This window comes from Calidris pugnax, unplaced genomic scaffold (assembly GCF_001431845.1).
Source record: "Calidris pugnax isolate Ruff unplaced genomic scaffold, ASM143184v1 scaffold18, whole genome shotgun sequence".
Classification (NCBI taxonomy): domain Eukaryota; kingdom Metazoa; phylum Chordata; class Aves; order Charadriiformes; family Scolopacidae; genus Calidris; species Calidris pugnax.
The window spans coordinates 19,149,320-19,171,272 of record NW_015090812.1 but is presented as its reverse complement, the minus strand read 5'-3'; positions in this window follow the sequence as shown (position 1 = coordinate 19,171,272).

The following is a 21,953-nucleotide window of genomic DNA, read 5'->3' as shown; positions in this document are numbered from 1 at the left end:
GGAAAAGAATAAACTCAGGAGGAAGATAATGAAATGGACTGTCCTAATAAGTATTTTTGTTAGGGTGGTAAATACTTACGCTAAGAATGTTAATATTTCTAATTTGATTTTGCTCTCCATCTTTGAATTCTTGTAGATACTGTCATACAGTGCGTTTCCAGTAGTTCTTTCAAAATGTAAATGACAGTGACTATTAGTAATCACTCTGAAGTGTTTAACAAGCAGCTCTATGCATGCATGTAAATCCATTCTAAAGTGTTTTATAGCCACAAACCGTGACTTTAGATCTTGCTTATAACTATTTTTCAGATTTAGTGTAGTGTCTGAAAGGTTCTGCCTATTGTAAAGTGATACAGTTTCCTGTAACTTCTTAGCCAAATGGTGTGAATATTTGGAGACATTGAAGATATGCCATGTCTGCTGGTTGTATCAAGCAAGAAATTCTATGATGTCCTAACTGCAGTGACAAGATTAATTATTGCCGATGAACTTTCTTTGGTTTGGGTCTCTTCTTTTTTTATGGAAAGGTAAGTTTTTACCATTCTAAAATTGCCTAGAAATGAAGGGGAAAAAATTATGTATCTTACTGATCCTTTTCTTTTTCTTCATCTGACTGACATAGTATAACATGAGCTCATGTAGTCTATGTGTCTCTCCTCATCATATCTTCTCACAGGGGAAAAAACTATTGAATTTCCAATTCCATACTAGTGTTGTGACAAGGTCTCTCTGCTTTTTCCCCTCCCCCCATACTTTCCAATATCTATTCATTTTTTTTTCATTTGGAAGATACTCTTCAGATTAGCACAGTGTTTCCAACAGCTCAATTAGGTAGGCCTCTTTACCACTCAGGTGTAAAAATCTTAGAGGTGTCTGCTGGCTAGAGGTTAAATATTAACCACAGCCTAGAAATTCAGCATTCACCTCATTAATCCATTTGAAACCATCTGTCATAAAAAGATGCAATATGCCACATCACTTTTTTTCCCCCTTTGGCATCTGCCAATTAATTTTTAATCTCTGAGAAATGTGTTGTTAAATTTGGTAATTTTGTGGCCTTGCTTTTGTCAGTTTGGATATCTTGGCTGATATTTATTAAGATTGCTTTCAGTAAAAGAGACTGCGTTTGAAATCTTTTCTATATGGCAGTAAACAATTCTTCCCTTGGTGTCATCTTTTCTTGTTGGGACGAACTGTTCTGAACAGCAGTATGCACAAAGCTGTTCTCCCTGGGAGATGCTCTTGGGAAAAGAAAATGAGCAAAACAAAGCCAGCCCATATGGTCCCTCCTTGTGCAAAATGTGTTCAGATTCCTGCAGTGGTATGGAGTGGGTATGGAATTAAATATCTTAAATATGCTGGGATCTTCCATTCTATTGTGCTCCATTCCTATAGGCATAGACTGAACACAAGGAGTTGTGAGCCTTTCCCAAAAGACACGGTGAATGGAAGATGCAATAGTTAAGTGCTTTCTACAGTATTAAAGAGAGTAGATCTGTATGCATTTCTAGGTCATCATACTGTTACAGACTGAGTGCCAGGCTGTCTCTCTAACTGGGGTAAGAGATTCAGCAGATGATAATTTCATATGTTGTTACCAATGGTGGTTATGAAGACGTATACTAGTTAGCTCTCAAAGATGTGTTTTTATACCGATGGGAATAATTGTTGTAAGAAAACGCAGTGATGCACCATTATGCTGGCTGAACAGGTCACACTTAGGTATTTCAATACTCCTTGACATTCAGTATCATATTTAGACCTATGCTGATCCTTTTGTATAGCTGCTGAAAAGAAATCTTTCTTCATAACAAGCAAGATGGACTACTTCACTTTTTGAGCTGTGGTCATTTATTACTTTTTCTCATTGTGCTTTGAAGCTATTTCTTAGTAAGAAAAGGCTTACATCAATTACAGTCTTCTGAAAAAGAAGATTTTAGCATAGCATTAATCAGCAATATTGGTTTTGCTGCAGGTCTTTTATACAAGGTTGTCCAACGCTGTAGAAAACTCTTTTTTGCTTTTACAGATGGAAATAGATAAATACTGTTTCTGACTATATTTCCCCCTCAAATTCCTGTGCATGTAATTGCAGTGGTAATTTACTAACTGCTTATTTATTTTTTTTTATCTACAAAAATCCTGAATATAAGCAGTCAGAACCCAGGAATTGTATCCCAAGAGAAGCTCTAAAATATGATTTCCCAAGAATGAAGCAATATTTTAACCCAGTTAAAATATTTGATGGTATCCCTATTTTTCATTTGTATAACCTCTAGATTTATGTTTCATTGCAATAATACTATTTTCAAGCTGGGTGGTTTCAACTCCATTGTCTGATAATGTTTTGACATAATACAGCTTCTTATTTATCTTATAAGTTGCTAAGAGGTGGTTTTTAATTGATAATTTGTTAGCAAAGTGGTGTTTTAGTTTAGTAGCCATTGTCTGCTCTGTGTAGAAGCTGAAAGGAAATGCCTAATAAAGAAATTAGTACATTGCTTAGCTTTACTGTTACGTATGAAGAGAAGGGCAAGTCTCTCCTGATGAAAACCTTGCAATGAGTTGCTTTTTTCTGAGGTGCTAATTGAAGCTTGGCAATGAAAAAAGATCAGAGTGGCAGTGATTAGTGTGAACTGTCACAAAGACCTGTACCTAATTCTGAATATTTTACTAGCCTAAATGTCTTCCTTGGCTTTTTTTTCCCATTGTACCAGATTAATCTTATTATTTTCTTTCACTAAAGTGAAATAAGTAACAAAAAAACTAGGGTAGATGGGTCTCTTTCAGCTGATGAGTAGCCACTTGCTTATCAGTCAAGGAGAATAGTATTACCCGTTAATGTGAATAATGCTTCTAGACTCAGTTTCGCATGTTACTGTCCATTTTTCCATTTTTGTTTTATTTAGGCAGCCAGGCAGAGTGAGTCCTCTGACATACATTTCACAGGGATGACTTTATAAATTAATTTAACACAATTGTCCCAAATTTGTTAAGAACTCTGAGATGGACATCTCCAATGAAATATTCAGGGGACATTTAGGAGTTCTATGCAGTTCTCTTCTAGCCATTACTTGTGCAGTAGCTCTACAGAGACATGAAATATACAATACCTGAGATTTTCTTATGGTACTTCAGCTTCACTACTCTTTCTCTGGAGCTTATTTCACAGCAGCTTGTGCAGAACCATTATGAATAAACATCTACTGTGTTTGCATAGCCAATCCATACAAGCATGAATGAGAAGAAATGATAATTCTTCTCTGGTTTACTGTGCTTGCAAATGGTACTTGTTTCTATAGTCATTTTTGTCTCTAGGATTTTAAAGTATCAGTGCAGTGGCTTGTGCATGTGGGCAAGATGGTGTACAATGCACACTGAAGAATTCTAGGCAAATATATGATCAGCTGTCTGGCAGGAAGGTGCATGTGACAGGAAATACCTGATGCTAAAAGAAACCATTCCTTTGGGTGAAGTTGGTCATACAAGCTGGCGTGTCTTAGCTGTGTACTAATAAAGCAATCTAGTTAAAATCAGGAGGACTGAATCTATGATTTTCCCCAGTTTTCCTCATATTTGCTTTTTCCATTTCTAATTTTCCATTTCAATTTGCTTTACTTTTTGTGGTTCCTAGTTAAAGCTGATGATTTCCTTTAACATCGTTTCTTCAGACTGTTCGGTTAAGCAGTGCCATAGTATACTAGAGTCCTTATTTTGAAATCCACTAGCTAAATTTCCTAACAAATGTAGCCTCCACAGAAGTTAATTGAATTAAACCAGAGCTCTGACTTGACTCTCACATCTTAGCACTGACAAGAGTTTATCTGTTTACTTGTTCTATCTCACAACTTAGCACCATTTAGCCTTTGATCTGGAGAGCTCTGAGCTACAGGACAAGTAATTTGTTTGAGAAATTCACTAAAGATGGTCATGGATACTTTTATACAGTTTGTTTTGAGGATATTTTTACCTTCCTGCCAAAAAATGGAGTAATACGTTACTTAGAATCCCTCCTAAGTTACAGATAAAGCTCCTTGTGTTGTCTGTGCAATAATGACCAGCATTATCTGACAGTATGCGGTTGCCCAGGAATTTTTAGTCTTTGCTTCTTTCTGACCCCCTGCAGTGGCCTTGCAAACAAAAGTCTTACCTGCTATATTTATTTATTTGCACTCCCCTCTAGTTTAACGCTATGTGCATTCTTCCTCTTACTGGTCATATTTACATTTGTATGCTTTTAGGGTTCCTTAAATAATATCTTAGACAACAAAACCAGCAGGTTTCCTTTTAGTCTTACAATGTGAATGGAGTACCTTGTTCTGTCATCTTAAAAAGGGAGATTCTCTGGTTACTACTGTCACTAAATATTAGATATTACTTTTCTAATGATTTAACAAATTTTAACAGGTTTTAAAGTTCATCACTATCAGCTGAATTCTTTTCACTTGTTGCAAAAATATTACCTAGAATGAAACAAGTAACACAGTTGTATGAATTTGATATACAGCAATATATTAACAACACAGTTATGCAACAAAGGGAGAGCAAAATGGTGACATATATAAGCTCCACTCCAATATATTTTAATATGGATTTGAGACTTTAAGCTTACTCTGCAACAGAATCTGTCTGATTTGCTGACAGCCTTCCCCCCCAAAAAAAGGAAGTGTTTATATGAAGTCTGAGTACCCAAAGTGATATGTGCATTTTGACTATGGTTACTCATGAATGCTTAAGTGTATGCAGTAAATGCCTTACTTTTTGAACATTTGTGAATTCAATGGAAAAACCCCAAAGATTCATCATATAAAAAGATGAACAAATTATTTTCACACAGGAGCTGTGGATCACATTTTCAAGGGCACAGCAGGGGTCTTATGGTCCTCACCTACTAAATTCAATGTTCATGCATGTCACTGTGCACACGTAACACATGTTGGCCCGTCTTTGGTTATTTGCTTTGTACACATAAGTGCAGTCATCTTATATCACATCAAACACCTGAGCAATGCAAATAGGGAAGACTTGCAACAAACAGCCCCCAACCTCTTAATCATTTCAGTGCAAGTAAAAATTGAGAGTAGAAGGTGCTCTCACTTCTTAGCATCTGGGCTTAGACCTGGATACTGTTCATGTAGATGTTCTTGAATGGAGATTTTTCTTCCAGTCTTTAGCTGACTATAATTATATATCTATCATCTTTCATTTTAATCTGTGCTGATTTTTTTTTTTTTTTGAATCTTACTAAATATGAAAGCAGAAGCAAGGAAAAACATCTGCTGTGGGAAATATTCTGAATTGCAGTTTAGAGAGCTTATGAATGCTGTAGGTTTATCACTTGTATAAAACGACGTGGGTGGTGCACTGTCAAGTGCAGACAGTGTGGTGGGAGATCCCAGTATGGAAATTTTTTTTTTTTTAATAGTAGTAAAAAAATGAAAAAAAAAAATTGGAAGGAAAAGAAGGGTGAGAATGGCATGTTGGACACAAATTACTGTATGGATTTAGACAGATATGACGTGATTAAAAATCCATGTTATTAATCCACCAAGTCTTTATAGAGCTCATTGCCATCATGTGGGAAAATTCCAACTGAGAACTTTGGACTGATTTACATGGATGACCATTAACTTATGGATCTCAGGGAACTGGCCTTGTGTTTCTAGAATCTAAATATTTCATGCTACTCTCTGAACCAGGAAGGTTTTGAAAACTCAGCTGTACTTTTTCACTAGTAAAACTGTGTGGGTTTTTTTCTATTCTATTGTTGTTTTCAGCTCCTTTGTTATTGCTTCTACCTGGCTTAAACGTTGCTCTGTCTACCAGCTGGGCCTCTAGCTAACTCTCAGGAAATATTAACAGAAAGTGTTTGAGAAATGGATGATTTGGCTGTACAAAATAAATATTGTGAGCTCTGGCAGAATGTGTTCTGGTTATTACCAGAAGACTCTTCTGATTTCCAATATAAGTGCCATTTAATATGTGTGTTCCAAGGACCTGCCTGCTAATACATTGGATTTGGAAAAGAAATTTTTCTGCCATTTGCTGTATGCTTAGCCTGCCTGTCATTGACCCACTCGGCTCTTTTCAAATGATTGTGCATTTTACACAAGTGCAAAATAGAAGCAATTTAAAAGGCTTTGTGTGTATAAGATACTTTACAGGCAACTCACCTGCTGGAAATAAAACAATTCTGCATTTCTGACAATTTTCTCCACTGCATGTAACATTTATTCCACAAAAGTCATGATTGTGGAGATAGAGTTATTTGATCATGCATTACTTAAGTGAATAAAACAATGATTTTATATATGGTTTAAACAAGCTGAGCAATTTTTACTAACAGCACTGTATTTACAGCAGGGCAGGAAATTGTTTTTCCATCCTATAAATATTCACTATTTAAATACCTTCTTTATTGTAATGAAATTTGGACCATTGAAAATATTAATGAATTTATATTATGGAAAAAACACAGTCAGGAAAATTGAGACATTTAATTCAAATGACTTTGGAATATTTAATTTATTTTTTATCCTTATTTTATATTTTAAATTTACATATTCAGATATAAAGGGATGTTCCAAACAAAAGTAGTATTTTCTACTAGTAATGCTTTGAAAAATGAGCATAAACTATTTGGATTTCCATAGAGTTTTTTTCATTTCTCTTAAACAAGAAATCTGTTTAAGTGTTTCTTTTCCACAAAATGTTTTAGCTCTGACAATATCATGTCTTTAATTGAAAATATTTAGTCAAATAATTCTCATCTACCTCCAGTACAGACTTTACCCTTATATCCATTTCTGAACCAACCAATACTGGATTTGTTTACTTCAGTTTAATTAAAAGACAATATAGGACATTTGTCATATTTTAAATTACTTCAGTAAACCAAGCAGACCCACTGTTTTATTGATCTTTGTAGTTTAGTCACCAAAATATTATAATGAAGACTTCTATAAGAGCTTTCACATTGGCACTGTGCTGAATTTTCTGGGACAGACTATGCCTATCCGTATAGCAGTGCTCATGCTGAATACAGAAATGCTAGTGCTTGACATATACAAAGTAATTGAGGGGCCAGAATATAATCCTATCTATAATAGAGAGCAGACATCCCTCTGCACTCCATGATTTTGCTCATGTGAGTAAATGTCCTCACAAGTAACTAAATAGGCACTTAAAATTTTAATGGCAGATGTGTCTCCAGATCAGTAACTTCCATGGCCAATGTGCCTTATCAGACACACAAGCAAAGAGAATTACTCAGCAGCAAGGGGATGGATGCCATAATCAGTGTTGACCACCTAATGTAACTGCTCACTGAACTGTGGGATCTCCACAGACTCCTGGTATTGGACAGAGAGAGAGGTCAGGTCTCTCAGGCAGCGTGTTTGAGGAAGAACCTCAGAATTCCCTACTATACAAACCTACATTTTTCTTTTGACTGTAGAAAGTTTAGGATGATCTGCAGCCCATAGGTGAGGGAATAAACATACCTATATAGATTACCAGGCATCCTGCTGCAGAAGACCCTGACAGACTGAGAACCTCGGGGGTTTTATTGGTAGGTCACAGGAGAGCAAGGACACGTGGCAGTCCTGTGCACATGTGATTCAATCTGATTGCATTTAGTAGGCAATTTATGCAGTCCACGAGCAGTTTCTTTGAGCGTTCACTGTCATTACTTTCCAGATGAGCTACTGCCGTATCTCTTACCTGAGATATGGGCTGGGTCCTGGTGGCCTTTGACATGTACTGTGAGACAACCCTTTTTCTCATTATACTTTCTGCAGCTTAACAATGGCTTCATGTTCTTTTAGGTAACTGTTGGGATTGCTAGTTTGGTTTTCAGATACTTACTATTGGAAACAAAGGAGCCAGAATTACAGTGGTATTTTTTGTGTGTATTGTGTAGCTGTATACTGTAGCCTGCAGCCCATGTACATACATAAGGACACCCACAAACTAGCTCTAAAGTCTCTTATTTTCTGCTACAGCAGATATTTCTGCTATTTTACTTCATAAAGTCCACCAGATATCATAATTTTTTCTTCACTTTTTAAAGTTATGGTAATTCTAAGAAAAGTGAAGCTTCAGATTCTTGCTTAAACATTCACATAAGAAACATCACATAAGTATTTTATAGACGATTGTGTGAAGGAGGACAAAAAAGCATCAAACGTTGTGTGTATTGTGTAGCTGTATACTGTAGCCTGCAGCCCATGTACATACATAAGGACACCCACAAACTAGCTCTAAAGTCTCTTATTTTCTGCTACAGCAGATATTTCTGCTATTTTACTTCATAAAGTCCACCAGATATCATAATTTTTTCTTCACTTTTTAAAGTTATGGTAATTCTAAGAAAAGTGAAGCTTCAGATTCTTGCTTAAACATTCACATAAGAAACATCACATAAGTATTTTATAGACAATTGATTGTGTGAAGGAGGACAAAAAAGCGTCAAACATACCAAGTGTGTTCTGCTTCAGAAATGTATTATGTTTCTGAGGCATCAGTGCTTGGTTTGTGTGCCAATGCTGGGTTCTGGCTTTCTCCTCTGCACTCACTTCTTATGGCTCCCTTAGGCACAAAGCTTCGCTAATACCATGCTTGTTGAGACAAGGGGATGACTTCTTCAAGGAGTGTTTTAGTGTCTTTGTGGAATAACAGAAGTTCTTGTAGGTCAGGTCTTGTAGGTCCCTTAGGCTCTATGCACTATAATTTCAGTAGGTGCTCTTCAAAATATACCACACTGGAATGGGCCTTAATGATTCTCAGACATATTGATACCAAATTTTCCACTGAAGAATGATATTTAATAAAAGTTTTGCTGTTTCACACCGTAACATGGTTAGTATTTTCTAGGTGTGACAAATTCTGATCATCAAATGGATTAAATTTGTCTCATGGACACCATGGGTCAGAATTTGTTCCCCTTGGCTTAAAATCAAAATACTAGCAAGAGGATTTAATGTAAATCCTTACTTAAGGGTGTTAAAGATTAAAATAAGTTCTGATTAGCATAAATCTTTCAGTCTCTGCTCCCTGGCCTATCACAGCTGCCCATAGGTACCTTCTTTTAAGAAACAGCACAGAGAGATTTTATTAGTTCATCAGAGCTTGTTGGGACAGCCCACTGTGAAAATCAAATCTATCGTGACTTTAGGCTATATGGTTCCCTGAGTAGAGAATCATAATTATTTTGTGTTTGCCAAGTGCCTGGGAAAGTCCTGTAATGACTAAATCTTGTAAAATAATTCTAATCTCGCCTTCTTTGTCTGATCTTCTCAATTCAGATAATCCTTTCTAGGTTTTTTTAAGTTGAAGTTCATTGCTTTCAAAGTTAATGCAAATTCAGGTTTCTAAATCAATAACCTAAATGTCATCCAATGCTTTCATAAAATTCAATAGAAGGTGCGAGCATCCAGTGCTTTTGAAAATGAAGTTGTGCTTCATTGGAATTGGTGTCTAAAATGTAATCACCTTTAGTTGAGCCATGAATCCAATCTGGATATTTAGATGTGCATTGTACCAGAGCCTGGGCACCAGCTGTTTGTGTGCCATTTGGGTTTTAAAATTTTGGCCCCATAAACCACTTTCAAAAACCCAGGTCTGAAAATGTGGATTTTTTCCTAACTGGGAGAACAACCTACTAATTAAATATCTAAAAGTGGGCTTCCATGCTAGTGTTCTTCATATTTCAGAGCTTTGGTACAAAGCTGTATCAGTATTAAAAAAAAAATTAATGATATTGAAATGTTAAAGAATATTCTTTTCATACCACACAGGTGCAGTATAGTCATGGAGATCTTATGGCAAATTCGCACTGAAATAGAAATGCTATTGTTACAATCCCATTTAATTATAAAACATGGTTTATTTATAAAAGTTATAAAATTTTAAAATGCTGGCTTAAAATGAGCATTTATTCCTAACTCTTAAGACACCAAGGGTACAAACACTCATGCATACATATACACACATAAAAGGTACTTGCTAACACTTTTAAAAGTCTCAAAGTTTATTTTTAATTGTAGACTAAAATATATTAATGTTTTTTTTTAATTCTTATCAAAATCAGCATCTCCATATTGTTCATTTTTCATCACCAATTATGCATTTTGTGCTTATATATGCTAATATGTATATATTAATACATATGTATTTTGATAGAAAAAAGTAAGACTTGAGGAATTACAACTGGCCTAAGTCATGTTCCTAATGGTGGGGATTTTGATCTTTCTGGTGTATTTAAAGTTCCTACTACACTTTTCGCTTATGTTACTTCTAACATCCTTTACACATGTTGTTTGTGAAGCTGTGCTAACAGGTAGCAGTGGTAAGTGACATCATTGACAGATTGTTAGCATTTTGAGGCAGTTGTTGTTTGTTTTTTTTCCTGTGGAACTGACATTAAAAACTCTTAGCTGTAAAAGTGTCCCAAGTACTCTCCTCTTCAACCCTTGCACCCCAAAATGGGCTCATATTTACTGTTAGTGTTAATGCTTCTCTGCTTCTAAAAAGAAATCTTATCAAAATCATAATCAGCATTTGTATCCCCTTCATGGAGAGAATTTTGGAGTAGCTCCATCCACTGTCTTAAGGCAGCATTATATATCCCAAACACAATTAACATTTAGGATTGGGTACTTCAATCTGTGACAATTTAGACTGAAGACAGCATTCTGCCTTAGCTACAACACTTTTCTTGGATTATCAGGGTGCTGCTCTGCCAGGAGGCTTACTGTTATCTCTTTTATGGGGAAATGATCATGGTCAAACCCACTGTATCTTAGCATTAATATTGAACTATTTGGCTGTTAAATTACATTTAACTTCCACAGTGACTGCCAACCTGATATAATATTACTATAGCTCTGATCACTCCTGTGGTCATGAAGAAGAGAAGGGAAACACATTGGAGTCTCACAAAAGCTGAAAGGAAAAAGTTTTTTCATTGGAATTCTGGATTTTCAAATGAATTTAAGAACATTGTGTACTATATTGAATTCTGTTTTAACTAGCTCTTAACATTGAGGTTTTTAAATTATGTTTCTTTCTCCATAAGACATTTTAACAACACCAAATGATTTTTAAAAATAATAATTTTAGTCTGTGTCATTATGGATGGGTGAAGGGATGAAAATCTGTCATTGCATATGACAGGCACCTACTTTTACAGAGCTGTCAGGCTTGTGCTTTTAGTGTTATTGTTTCCAAGGAAGACTGCTGTTGTTAGGAGAGTTCTTACAGCAGAAGAGAAGGCATGTAAGATCTCTTTTTCAGCAAAGCTGAGGTTTCATATGACAAGTAACTGTCTGCATAAAGTACTGGACACAATTTTTAATGTTAATTTTTGGAGAGGAACATTGAAGTATTGAAAGCCCTGATGTTCATGTTGACATTCCATCTGGTTTTCTATGGTAGTCCTTTGTGAAAATTTTACTCAAAATCTGTGATACTCTCACCAGCTGCTGTGTGCAGTGAGGGAGACTGAGTACACAGTGTAGGGAAAAGGAGAATCACCTCTCTTGTTGTTTAGAAACTGCATGGTATCCATGCCTTATTTCCTCTTTCTGGCATTACTGGGAATATTGTTAATATAGGATTATTCAACTATAAAGTGATCTGTAAGTAGAAATTTATATTTGGATGATGATGTTGTAAATCATCTTACAGCTAAATGTTGGATATCAACAGCTACATCCTGGGCACTACAGTTTTCTCTCAACTGTGTGAATTCTTACTTTTAGGTGACATACCATATTTTAATGACCACATGTAGCACAAAGGATAGTGGATAACAGACTGCAACAGTTTAGAATACTCAAATCATATCTGCACTTCCATTTTTCAAGGCAAAATTCAACAGGGACAGTTATCTAAATGAGGTGGACTGGTAGTGTGTGTGCTGGTGGAATACTGTTCTGGTCCTGATTTTCCAGCCATGCTGCTTTAACTGAAGCTAGTCAGAGTTTTTCCACTGATGGAGGAAAATTTTATCTATGAATTGTTTTCTGCTTTATGCTTGACTACCTCTGTATATCATTTCAAAGCAGCCTGTTTATGCCTGTACATGGGCCCTTTCCTGTCCTTCATGGATGAGATCCATGGAGATATATTATTGAATCTGTGTGAACCTCTGTAAGTGCTTAAAAAGGTTTAAAAATTAAATGTTGTATCTAAATGAGCCATCTGGTCTGCCAAAGAAATAACTCACCTCAGTGAGTGTTTTATTTAGAACCACTGAATAAAAATATAAACTATGTGTTATTCTAAAAGTAAAGGAAGAACATGAAAAGTGTCCCTGATAAAACTAGAAAAAAGGTTTTACGTGAAAAATCCACAATCACACAACTAATATATATTAATCTTGTTGTCTCTGGGTTTTTTGGTGTTGTTTTTCTTTTTTTTTTTTTGGTTTGGTTTTTTTTATAGTGTGGGAGTAGTGGACTATTGTGTGTTTCTTTTTTTTCTTATTTCTTTTTGCAGGGAGGGAAGTATTTAGAATAGATTTTTCTGAAGTTCTGTGTGATTTTTAGTGTGAAATCCACTGCTGAAATGCAAGTAGCAATGTAGTATGCTGAAGAGAAACAGGCAGAACTCTTCATTCTCACATTATGGTGTGGAAATACTCTTCTAGAAAGTGGGAACTTTAAACCATGGCTGCCTCCTACTTGGCTGTATTGAACTGGACTTCTGGAAACTATAATACTGAATCTTGTGTGCCAGTGGAAGCAAGGGGTTAGGATAAAGCTGGCATCTGTGGAGATGGAGAAAGAAGTAAAAAACAACAACAAAAAAGAACAGAAGAGAAATCTTTTCAACAGTTAATTGAAAGTGCTGGCTTTGTTTTGTTTTTTCTGCTATGCAAAAATGAGTGATAAAGTCACAGGGAAAGCAAATGTGATTTCAATCCATCTGTACATAAAAGGGTTTTTATCATTAGCTAATTACAGTTAGAAAGCATTTTAATCATAACTAAGACTAGTTAAAAGATAACAAATGTTGAGTTTTGTAGTTGTAACTATAAAAACTAACCCTGTGACAGATGTAATTTTAAGATACAAACCTATGATGAAGATACTAAATGTTTCATTAAATTCTTGTTGTGTATCATTAATTCAATTCTGAAACATCTCCTAAAAATGAAAAGGAAGAGAGTACATAAATAATATTGTTATGGGGTACATTACCCCACATTAAATCAATATTCTCCACTGACAGTAGCTAATGGTGATTATGTCAGCTGGACCAAGATAGAAGGTTACTAGACTTTTGTGACAACATTAAATCTGCATCTCTTTGCATGATCTCTGTGTAAGACTTTTCTCTTTTTTTTTTTTTCTCTAGTACAAATTGCCTGCAGGGTTGCTGTAGATACTTTTGTATTTTTGGAAAATACTGCTTTTAGCAGTCTTGATATTGAGTCTGAGCACTGAAGGATTTTGTGTTCACTATTTTACAATGATTTAAAAAAAAAATTTTTTTTCCTCTTTCTTTTAAGTTTATTTCATTAGGAATATTATAAAGTTTAAAGCTGAATCTGTAGGTCATCACATATTGTGGATGAGATAAGGCATGCGGTGAGCATGCTCCCTGTCCTCCTAATGGATTCCTGAGAATTCTGCCTAATTTTGCAGGGAAATACTAGACAAGTTTTAGAAAAATAAACTTGCTCTGTTTCTTTACTTTGAATGAGTTTTACATTTTGGTGATCATAGGAATGCACAGTTTATATTTGCTTTTAAGCTAGGGTATATTCTGATGAAGCTCTGTCTTTTAAACAGTAACTGGTTGAAGTAATTTTCTTGTAAATCCTTAATTTGTCAGGTACTGACTTACTTTTAATATTGTGTTGCTGGTGTCCAGATGAGACATGAAAAACAGCTTTTTAATGTTTTGTGTTTCATAAATTGCCTTCTAGAGGCTTTCTGCAGGAGGATGTATAAACAAGATCTCATCTGAAACTAGAAAAGGGAAGTTAGCATTAATATTTTGGTGCAAACCTAAAGCAGTCTTCATTTTTAACCATTAGGAAGCATGCAGAAATATGATGTCAGTTTTGATAATTCTTATTCCTAGTGTCTTTCTTTTGGGTGCTTTGCAGTTTCACTTTGGAGTGAAAGTTATCAGCAGAGTAACATGGTTCATCAGAGGTATCAGAAAATGTCTGTTGAGTGTGTTCATTTGTAACTGACATGGATGAAAAGAATGAAAACAAAAAGTATGGCTTTGTGCCATTCTTGTCTATGAAGAGGTGTGATGAGATATTTAAGGACAGCTGTTTTATGAAGCCTTAATGTATTCATAGTGGCAGCTGCAGTTTTCTTAGAACAGAATAGCAAGAACGTTAAGAGCAGCAGTGCTGTACATTTTGTAGAAGAAAGTTTTTATCATCTTCCCATCCATAACCAAACCATAGATGACAATAAATTGCATAGAACATGTGAGGAAATTGCATGGTATATGCTCTTGAGAGGGCTCAAATTAGATACTACTAAAAGGTGGCTCTGGTTTAGAACATCACAGTTGTTTAACGTGGCCTGCAGTAAGTGCAGTTTGCGTCAGGCCCCATATATTACCACAAATACATTGTTTGAGAACCCTCTGAACCATAGAAAGTTGAGCGGTTTTCTTACATTATTGTATTAATATTTCTATTCGGTCTTCCATATCCTGAGATATTTTTCTCTGTCAAGCACTAATTCTTTTAACAGTTTTGGTTTTCACTTTGAAGCTCCAGTCAGTCCTGATTACAAGATACGCAAGCACATAGGATTATTAATCTCAAAGAACTTTATAAAATTTCAAGAGAACAGAGTATGGTACATTAGATGTGTTGTGGTTACCAGCCATAGCTGACAGTAAAGATAAGATTCCATGTGCTTTGCTTGTTTTGCTGAATTACAGATTTGAAGAATGCTGAGGAGTGGTGGTGAATAAAAGGGGGAGGTGAGTCCTGGATTTACAGAAACACTGTTTCTTATATGTTTCTTATTATAGCCAGCTGGTCATCACAAACACTGGATGTGTGTTACACCAGGTTTACATTTCAGTTAAAGCACCTATAAAAATGTGTTGGTACAATTGTAGGAGGATACATTTTTGTTGATGTTTTTGTATTGTGCTGTTCTTTCTAACTCAGAAATACTTGGTGATATAATTATTTCAGCCACCAGGTGGATGTGCAGCCATCTGTCTGTTCTGCCATCAGCCAGGATGTTGCTACAGTGCTGTCTAGAAAGAAATATTTTTCAATGAGCAATCAATGTCTTTCCTCTTTCAAACTGTCCAATCTGTTGCAGAAATCAGTTATTTTTCCTCAGACCATTTTTGTGAACAAGCAGTAGGTATTTCCAATCATCAACTGAGCTTATTGGGAAGGGCAAAGCTGCTCCATTGCAGACTGTACTTTTGCTTTGATCTGAAGCAGAAATCTGTTTTTATCATGTTCAGTAAGCTTTCTTCTTCCACTACACTGCACTGCAGTATTTAAAAAAAAAATAATGCAGAGAATAAAACCTAGGTGTCATGGGACTTTTTCTTTCTGATAAGCCCCCTTTCCAGTAGTCTTTTCCAGGAGTGGAATCTAGACAGCTGCTGCTGTTTGGCTACGTTGATGTATTCAGCAGCTGCACTTGCATTTAGGGTAGTAAAAGTCTGAAAACCACTTGAACATCACTTAGTCTGAGTTCAGGTTTGATCAGCTTTAGCACCTTTTTTTTTGACATTTTGTAGAATATCTGTTGACTTCATTTCAGCTGTATATTAGTGTTTGTCATGATATAGCTTATGCAGCCAGCTGTCCTAGTCTCCTGTATAGCCCCTGCATAACATTGGTTAAAGCTCTTAATTTACATTTTGTAAAGGAAAGTTTGTTTTGATTTCATTTTAATTTAGAACAAAGCAATTTTAAAAAACCTTTTATATATAATGGAAATTAATTATATTTCAGTTTTAGCACTTGATTTCAGGATTTTGAAAAGATATTAACATGAATGAGAGTCTGAAATAGCAAACTTATAAATTCAAGTCTAAACAACAAATGGGAATGTATATATTTTAATCAATTTTTATTATCAACCCCTTTGTTTTTTCAAACATAAATTTTGACAGAAGAGATTAACACACTTAATAGTGAAGTAAAAAGTGAGCTGTTAAGGGAATTATTCAAATCAGAGGATTGCCGTTTTGAAACCTGATGTCATTCCAAATGAACTTTTAAAGGCAAATGCAGCTTACTATGTTGCTATCCTGTGCTCTTTAGCATGATAGTAAACCACCTACTTAAATAAAATGGTGTTCGAATGCTTCAGAATAACCTTCAAGATTAAATCTGCTTTATGTCTTACAAACACAATATAGAAGTGTCACTGTTACATTAATTTTACATCAAAAACAGAGGTATGCATTTTCCTTTATAATATTGCCTGGAAGTGGAGGTGACCTTTCCCTGTGACAATGTCAGATCTTGGTGTCTGCCATCAAGGCCACTATTTCCTTGGCTTCAGCCTTCAACTTACAGGACAGAAGTCGCTTAGAAAAGAAGTAGTGCGGTAAATCAGATCTGGGAACAGGCTGCCCAAGGAAGCGGTTGAGTCACCATCCCTGGAGGTATTTAAAAGACATGAAGACGTGGTGATTAGAGACATGGTTTAGTGGTGGGCTCAGCAGTGTTAGGTTTATGTTTAGACTCCAAGATCTTAAGGGTCTTTTCCAACCTAAATGATTCTATAATTCTATAGCTAAGTGAAAATGATGGAGGCTGTGCAAGCTAGGTGTTAAATGTGATGTTTGATAATTTACATAGATTGTGCTATTGCTTGCTTTTCTTGCAGGTTGTCTCCTGTTTCTCATGAACTTTAGTTAAGCCATTCAGAAAAGCTAACATACGGCTTTTTCTACAACTCTTGCTGGCTAGGAACTTGCTTTGTATTATAGGCAGTCATAATTTTGTACTAAAATCTGCAGCCTGTTCTTTTTTATAACTTTGTATTTTGCATACTAATGATATTTTATATCACAAAATAGTAATATCCTCTTCTGTAACTTTTTATTATCTGCATGTGTGACAAAATACTATCATGTTTTCGAATGTTGTTAGTAGACGTTCTCTATACAGTCATTGTATGTCACAGAAGCATATGGATTTGTTGGTAAGGTAAAATGTTGCTTGAAGAAAACAGGTTGTTTGTAGTTTGCCAGTAGAATGCACAGAAGAGAAGATGAAGCAAGTGGCAGCAGTTGAGGTGAATTTTTGAGGGCGAGGAGGTAAAGTTTATTTGATCTTGTGTTAAATATTATGTGTGCAGAGCTGCTTCTCAGGGAAACAAACTACTTCAGGTTGTTCTTTTGGATTTAGATAAATACTCATTTGAACAGTACAGGCTCAGAAATAACAGGTACAAATAAAATAGAACCCAAGAACAATTTAAATTTGAATTTTTACTTTGCATTGTACAAAACAGTAAGTTTATTCAACATCATGTCCTAGTATGTGTGAACATGCAAGCTGAAGCACGATATGCTGCGGCATCCATAGCATGGAAAAGGAGAAGAGCAGCTGCTGACAGTATTTTGCTACTCAGTTGATATTTAGGAGTTATCCCTATTACTTAGATCCTACTGGTGACATTATGAGCCAGAATTAGTGCAAAATTGTTCATTGCTGGCTGTGCTGGCTGTGGTCTAATGTGCATAGTTCTGTTGAGAATGACGTTTCCAAGAGCATATCCTTCTATATGGCAAAGCATAAAAAAAAAAAATAAAAAAAATCAAGCTTTTCATGGAATGAGTTGTCTCCATAACAGTTCTTTTCCTTGGCATCAAGTCAATCAAAACACTGGTCCCAAACTTGCAATTTATTTATTTAGAGCAGCCTTTCTACATTCACACAAGCCCCTGAAAAAATGTTTCCTAATTCAAGCACAAGTAAAGTTTGTGGCTAATATTTGCTACCTGAAATACAAAGACTTTAGAGGTTATAATGGTGAACAGTTATTTCTCTTTTTATATATACTTCTTCTTTTATGCACTTTATTTTTGACAAGCCATTATACTAATACATGCAGGCTCCATAGAATCACTGTTACAAACATTTAAAAGTAATGAATAATTACTGTTTAATACATCTAGTAAAGAAGATTATGCTGAAAAGGTAAATTAGAAGAAGAAATGGAACAAACTGTAATTGACCATGAACTGTAAAATGAAAGAAAAGAATTGATGCAAGAAGATGAGGTGGTGGTAGTGAACAAAATTACTTACTACACAGCAAAAGGGAATTATTTTGTCATTATTTGACAGATATGAAAGATATAGGGAGGATGGAAGGATGAAGATAGAGTAGTAGGCTTCAGTTCATTTGAAGCTATGAAGTTGCACAGTAGTTTACCTGTGAAACTGTCTGGTTTTCTTTTCATGATTAACTTTTTGTGGCCAGAGCATCTGCTTTTGTCCATTGCCATCTTTCCTTTGAATCTTTTATGTGGACTTTATTCAATGCAATGCCATCAACTTCCATGTACTGATGTACCCCATTGCATTGTGGGTGCTTCACGTCATGGAAATTTTTCAGATCTTCATGTGTTTAAACTGCACTAGCTGTAATTCCTTGTGTAAGGTATAATCCAGTGCCCTCTGAAACTGGTGGATTAGACCCACACTGCAGACAATTAAAAAAAAAAAAAAAAAAAAAAAGTAGGTATTTTGTATGGAAAGATGTATGGAAAAGAAGTAGGAGAGGAAATGAATGCCCTTAACACTCAGTGATAATGAAAGCCTGACTACAGAAAATGATAATGACCCAAAGTTTATATTTAGACAGGGAAACAAATCTATATAGTATACGTGGCATTTTACAGGTATTCATAACCTGCCTGTATCAAATGAAATGAAGTTAAAAAATTTCATCAGCCTGTTTTCCCTTATGTACTTTCATCTTATTGCAGATTGACCGCAGGGTATTTCCTTTGAATGGTAACTTCCATCTGTATAACGGGTTGCTGACACGTACAAACCACAGGCAATATACAGGGTCTTGATTACTTTTATTAATTTCAAAATCTTGTCCCAAACAATGCATATTTATTTAAGAGTGTAAAACTTACAATTCTTCAAAGTCTTTTCAGAATACTGTAAGCCTATCTCCTCATTAGCTGATTGTTTTTAATTGCAATACGAGCTTTTAGTTTCACTTGATCTTATAGAACACTGGCTTTTCAGAAAATAATACTATTGACAGATTTAAAGGTTTGAGGACGTTGTCTAGATCAAGCCTTATTTTCCTCTTTAAGAACAGGTCATTGAAGTAGGGCACATCAGACTGGGCTCCCAGTGGGGAGATGCAAAATGACTTTTTTTGGGAATACGAGCAGTGTCACCTGGCTCATTGAGTTTGTGGTGACCTGCCTCAAAATTGTAAATTCAGCCTTAATTAATTTTCAAGAGCAGACAACGATCTGCATTTGAAAGCAGTCATCTGATGTTTAGCTTCCTGACATCACTGCAACCAGCTGTGATATGTAAGAATTTTTGCAGAAGATATAGCTTGTTGGTATTCAATTTTTGACTTTTTCTGAAAGAGGAACATATCTGAATAATCCTAAACTCGTCATTTCAGCTTCTTACAAGTGGGACCATAGCAAATGAGACAAAGCTCTTTGGACTCCGTTCTCTCCCCCAGCTATATACATACAGTTTTAACATTTTGAACAGGCTCCAGCATCTATACTGTAAAGATAAAGAAACGGACTCTGTCAGGGAATGCAATGACAGGATGAGGGGTAGTGGTTTTAAACTAAAATAGGATAGGTTTAGATTAGATAATAGATATTTCCTCTGAGGGTGGTGAGACCCTGGAACAGACTGTGCAGAGAATTATGTATGCCCCATCCCTGGAGGCGTTCAAGGCCAGGATGGATGAGCCTTTGGGCAACCTGGTCTATTAGGAGGTGACCATGCCCAGGGCAGAGGGGTTGGAACTAGATGATATTTAAGGTTCCTTCCAACCATTTTATGATTCTATGATTTGTAGTGAATAATTATTTTTGGTAGCAATAATATAATATATATAATGCTTAGGAAATAAGTTATATTAACATGGCTACTGAGCATTTTGATATGTATATGACTCAGAAGTGACCAATTCGGAGTTGGGATTTTTGTTTTGTTGTTAATTTAACTTAATATGTTGAACTGATATCATGCAGGCTTTGGTTCCCAGCATTCAGAGAGATGTGTTTGGGACACACAGGAGAGAAAGGTGCAAGAATGGAGATATAAATCATCTATTGTTGTTTCTCTTGCTGAGCAGAATTGTTGGCATGGAAGCCAAAGTAAATGTTTACATCTGTAAATCTAAAATAGGATTTCTGCAAAAATAATTGCAGTTAAATTGAGTAAAAATTATCTACTCTGCTGAAAGTCAATGGAAAGATTTTAAGAGGTATGGAAGAAAAATATTGTACTCTGGTGTCCTTATGCCTACATTTTATTTGAGTTAGAGTAATTGCACAGAAGATGCAAATGCTGTTGATAACATGTGAAAATCCATCCTTGAGTTGCAAATTTGTGCATGAACCCTGGGGCACCAACTTGAAAACATTTAGCTTACAATGACAACTCTGAACAAATAATTAATAGTAATAATAAATGATTAATTATAATAATATGGAGCTGCATTCGGGTTGAATATAGAAATCTGGCCTGAGAACAAAAAATGTGTGTAAAATGAATACCCCTTAAAAATCACTGATTAACACCTATGTTGTGAACCTTTCTGTCAGATTCCAGAAAACAAAAATCAATAACATTTAGAGGAAATAAGTCTCAGAGAGCTGCTAGCATCATTTCTTGTTGGGTGACTAAATAAAAGTGATTGCAGAATCATTGAGTATACATCTGGTATAACAGCTCCACTGACTGCATTGAAGTTACTTCACATTATGCTGGGATAAATTAAGTCTTAATTTGGCCATTTTTGTCTGATTTGATTCTTGAAAGATCACATATTTTATACTGCTTGCAAGACGGAAGACTTGTATTTTCTAGACTTAGATAAAGAAGTTACATCTAGTGAGCCACACATTTGAACCAGGATTCCAATTGTATGCTTCAAATATTCTGGCCTTCTCTAATTTTACTTTTTCTTCTGGAGAGTGGTGACAATTTTTACTACCAAAAAACCCCAACACTGCAGTGTGGTGTCATGAATGCATCAGCCACTACATGTGCTAAGGATTTTTGCCAATGTTCTTCATGGCAAATGTACCCTGGTTTAATCCATGGATTACCGTAAGGAAAGAAAAAAGCAAGCTATGTAGGGGGGAGGAGGAAGTTATAAATGCAAGTAGAGTTATAAATGCAACAGGGGGGACAGTTCTTTGGTGGAGTCATACTGTGTTTATTGGTACCAGATAGACTGCTCCTTGAATATTTTAATGATTGTTTTAAGTGGAGGTATTGATTTTAGAATTTTCACGAAAAAGGAAAATTTCTTTGCAGAAAAGATTACACTGAGTTTCTGCTACTTTAAACTTTTGTCATGTGCCAGTATCTTTCTGCACTGCCCTTTAAAGCAGCTGTTCTCTTCTCTGTATAGTGGTTTATCTTGACTTCTCCAGCAGAATTCAGAACTCCGATTTAGGTGAACTCCCTAAGGCCTCTCAGTGTTAGATGATGATCTGCTGTGATTAGTTTCTGCATCTCTTTTTTTGTTTTTTTTTTTTTTTTTTTTCCCCCCCCTAAGGCACTCACTCCAGCTTGCAGCAGCCAAAAATAGAGCTTGAAATTCAGAATTACAGAATCACAGAATGATAGGAGTTGTAAGGGACCTCTGGAGATGATCTATTCCAACTCCCCTGCCAGAGCAGGTCCACCTAGAGCAGCTGCACAGGATGGTGTCCAGGCAGATTTCTAAAGTCTCCAGAGATGGAGCCTCC